A 4,346-nucleotide genomic window follows, 5' to 3' on the forward strand; every position below is an offset into this window, starting at 1 on the left:
TCCCACTGCCCCAGTCTGACACCTAATACAAAGTGGCTGTTGTCCCCCAGTAGGAGCAGAAAATAGGTCACCTACTATGGACTGGCATCACACATGCCAGGAGGTGAGAAACTGTCGGCATTTGAAGCCTCACATCCTTCATCTCACCCAGCACATCAAGTCCAACCTGCACACCACGTCCCCTTTTTCCCACCACGTTCTCTCTGCCCTGCATTCCTGTTCCACCTGGACCTCATTGCCAGGCCTGGCTGCTGCTCCCAAGCCTGCATCGAAGCTCTCAGAGCGGTCATTGGTCAGTGGTGCTGAACCCACAGAAAAAGCATTTTAGGGCTAGAAGGGCTTATTATGAAATGACAAGATTCAATCTCCTGGAAAATATAAAGATTGTAAAATTATATATATATATATTTTATATATATATAATATATTGACATATATAAAACCCTGCTCCTAGTAATTAAATTTCACACAGTCTACTCAAGCGTACCTGGAACATATACTAAATTGACCAAGTAACAGGCTGTAAGGCAAGTCTCAACAAATTTCAAGGAAGGAATATCATACAGATTGACTAAAATGCAGTTAGTAAGGTGCCATCAACAAGCAGAGAAATTTAAACATTCCTGTACATTTGGAAATTTAAATCCCAGATCTAACGTCTTACAGATCAAAGAAAAAAATCATAACAAAAATTTAAAATATGTAGAATTGAAGAATATTGCAAATATTACACATCAAAAATTACAGGATGCAGCAAAAGTAGAACATAAGAGAAAATTTATATTCTGACATCTTTATATTAGAAAAGCATAAAGACTAAAGTGCCTTCTTTAAAGGTTAGGAAAAAAACAGAATAACCAAAAAAAAGTGGAAAGTAGATAGGAAAGCTGAGAACTAAGATTAATTAAATAGAAAGCAAAGACACTATAGAGACTACCAACAAAGCCAAGAGTTGTATCTTTGAAATTGATGTTATCTGAAAACACTGATCAAGAAAAAAAATGGAGATAAAAACATAACGGAACTCCAGATACAGCAGAGATTAAAAAGTAAATAAAATACTGTAAACAACATTGGGCCAATATATTTGAAAATGTAAACAGAATGGACAAATTTCTAGAAAAAATATAACTTTCCAGAAGTTACTAAATAAGAAATAGAAATCCTGAATAATTTGTAACAGCAAAATTTTGAAAGCAACCTAAATGAGCGTCAGAAGGAAAACTGAGGCGCAGAGTTGGGGCCGGGGGTATGGTGGAGCCAAAGAACGGAGCACTGTTGTGGTTTTATTTGGAAGTGAAGATATATCTACACACATCAACATGGATAAATCTCACAAACAAAATGTTGGTGAATAAAAGCAATTTGTAGAATGATTTATAAGGAGGATATTATTTATTTTAAGTTCAGAGACACACAAAGTAATGCTAGCCATTGGTAATGGGCAACTACGTAAAAAATTAAAATACAAAAACTAGAGAACCACATTCATTAACTTCAGGGTGGTTGTTACCTAGGGAGAGAAAGGGACAGGGTGCAACTGGAGAGGGGTACAAGGGTGTCGTTAAGTATGTGTGTCTCTCTTTAAAAATACATACGGGGGCCAGCCCCATGGCCGAGTAGTTAAGTTCACACGCTCTGCTTCAGTGGCCCGGGGTTTCACCGGTTCAGATCCTGGGCACAAACATGGCACCGCTCATCAAGCCACGCTGAGGCGGCGTCCCACATGCCACAACTAGAAGGACCCACAACTAAAATACACAACTATGTACTGGGGGGCTTTGGGGAGAAGAAGGAAAAAGAATAGAGGAAGATTGGCACAGATGTTAGCTCAGGGCTAATCTTCAGAAAAAAAAGCAAACATATGGTCAAATAGTAAGATCTATGAAAGCTAGATGCTGGGTATAGAGGTCGTGAATTGTTGGGTTTTTAAAATCTTTTTCTCTACATTTTTCGGTAGATTTGAAATATCTCATAATATTAATTTTTTAATTAAACAAAAAAAAACAGGATATGAAGTCAGGAAGTGAAGACAATGCAAAGGGCATCTCTTAAAGAGTTTTGCTCTGAAAGGAGGCAGAGAAGCCAGGACGTCACAGAAGTCGTGCATGTCGGACAGAGTGGGCATCTAAGATGGTTCAGAAGGGACAGAGAACTCGTGTGTGCAGAGGAGAGGTAAGTGGGAATAAGTGCATGGGTGTAGGCTCCACGGCCTGTGACAGGAGCAGAGAGCAGGCCCCTGTAGCAGGATGGAAGGCGAGGTGTACGGGTGTAGATGGAAGCACGGTGGTTTGGTGTATCTGAAGGTGGGACAGTGAATGAGTCTACTTAGCTGCTGTGACACCAAATCTTTTTTTTTTTTTAAGATTGGCACCTGGGCTAACAACTGTTGCCAATCTTTTTTTGGTTTTTTTGGTGTTTTTTTTTTTCTGCTTTATCGCCCCAAGCCCCCCCTGTATGCAGTTGTATATCTTAGTTGCAGGTCCTTCTAGTTGTGGGATGACACCAAATCTTGGTGGTTTAACACCACAAAGTGTATTTCTCACTCACATCACAGTCCAATGCAGGACAAGTTTCTTCATGGAGTCACACAGGAGTCCAGGCTCCCTCCATCCCCAGCTCTGCTGTCCATCAGGGCCTCCTCAGAGACTTCCTCAGCATCCCTCCCACCTGGCTAGCTGAGGAGCAGAGAGAAAGAATGAGAAGGACCAGGTATGACACGTGATGGCCAGGCCGAGATGCACACTGCTTCAGAAGCAATGCAGGACAGACCCCAGTCCATTGCCCAACCCACCTGCAAAGGAGGCTGGGAAGTGAAGTCCCCACTTGTCCTCAGAGGAGATAGGGTTCGTGAACATCCAGGCGGCCTCCACCACGGAGCAAGAGGAGAGCTCTCATCAGATTGCTGCCATTTTCTCAGTGAAATGGGAAGGGAGGTCATGGGCTGAAAGTGAGGCACGATCAAGAGAGGAGAAGGTAAGGATTTCGGAGAGACGGGGAGAGGATTGATGACTAGAATCTGTAGGAATGCCGGGCAGTGCTGGGGCTTCCCTTGAAACTGGTCACAATTTTAAAGTCAGACAGACCATCATGTGGTGGCGTTTTGTTGTAACTGGTGTTGTTTCCTATGGCGTGGCCATCCTCAGCTGCTGACATACAGGAGTAGAGTAAGAGGGAAAAAGAATCTAACCAGGGTTGACGTTTTGCCTGGCGAGAAAGACAGGGAAACAGGGGCAAGGGAATTCATGGTATAAAAGTATTATAATTATAATTTTAATTATAATTACCTCGATTTTGCTGAGAAGGGCAGTGAGAACATGGCACTCACTGTCACGAAAGAGTGAAAGGGCCACAGGAGCCCCTGTGATGTCCTCGAGAGATGAGCTCGCCCAAATGGCAGTGTCCAGTCAAGGAAACCTTGAGGAAACTTTTGAACCACTGGACCTTGTAGAATTTGCTAGAAAGCAGTCATGTTCATGCAGGAAGCTGGGCCCTCTGCAGAAGAGTCCAGCGTGGCGGTCCCACCATTGGTGGGAGGTGTCCATGGTTGGCATGCGGGTTTCATTTTCCAGGAGGTTGGAGAGTTGGCTGCAATAGCTGTGGGAAGTAGATTATTTTTCTCCTTTAGTTTGTAAAGGAGAACATGCTGGGTGCATCAAAGGTTACTGGCAGTGAGTAGAGAAGGATCTGAAGGAAGCCGAGGAAAAGCTGAAAATCCCTGAGAGCAGCCAGATATCTACTGAAGTCAAAAGAAAAACTGAGCAGGTGGCATCATTCGTGCAGAAGAATGTTCCAGCGACCGGGGGGTTTTTCAGAGGCTTTCTGCTTGGTATGGCATCCTAAGGAGGACACTTCTACTTCCATTGTTCCCGAGTGGGTTTTTTCTCAACCCGTCTTTCATCAGAACATGTGGGTTGTTCCTTCTGACCAGGAGCCTCTCTGCTCCGTCATGAGACGTTGAGTGTCTCCCCCTCCTCTTCTCCCGAGCCTTCCTCCCCACAGTGGCGAAGCCGAATGGCTTTCCATAGGCACCTGTCGGTACGGGTTAGCTCACATGGCCCTGACGTGAGCTTGATGGTGATGGAAGAGACGACAGACGTTCAGTTCTTCTCCCAGGTTGCTCCTCACTTGGCTAATCTCCCCCTACATAAAATACTGAGCAAAACTGCTGCAAGACGGCTCACCGGGGGAGGCTGAGCAGATCCTGAAAGGCTGTCCCAAACTGCTGATTTGGAAAAGAAATAGCAAGTGCATAGACACCTGGTTGTTGCGTGCTGCATGGAGAGGAACAGAATGCATTTATTTGCCTTGAAGTATGAAATATTTTGGTATCTTGAGGTCTACTT

At 44.0% G+C, this 4,346-nt stretch overlaps 1 pseudogene; it reads left to right on the forward strand.

The window, feature by feature from the left end:
* Positions 1 to 3,366: 3,366 nt before the first annotated feature.
* Positions 3,367 to 3,843, forward strand: LOC100072945 (FUN14 domain-containing protein 2 pseudogene; annotated as a pseudogene).
* The last annotated feature ends 503 nt before the right edge of the window (positions 3,844 to 4,346 follow it).

Source organism: Equus caballus, chromosome 11 (assembly GCF_041296265.1).
Source record: "Equus caballus isolate H_3958 breed thoroughbred chromosome 11, TB-T2T, whole genome shotgun sequence".
In the NCBI taxonomy this organism is placed as follows: Eukaryota; Metazoa; Chordata; class Mammalia; order Perissodactyla; family Equidae; genus Equus; species Equus caballus.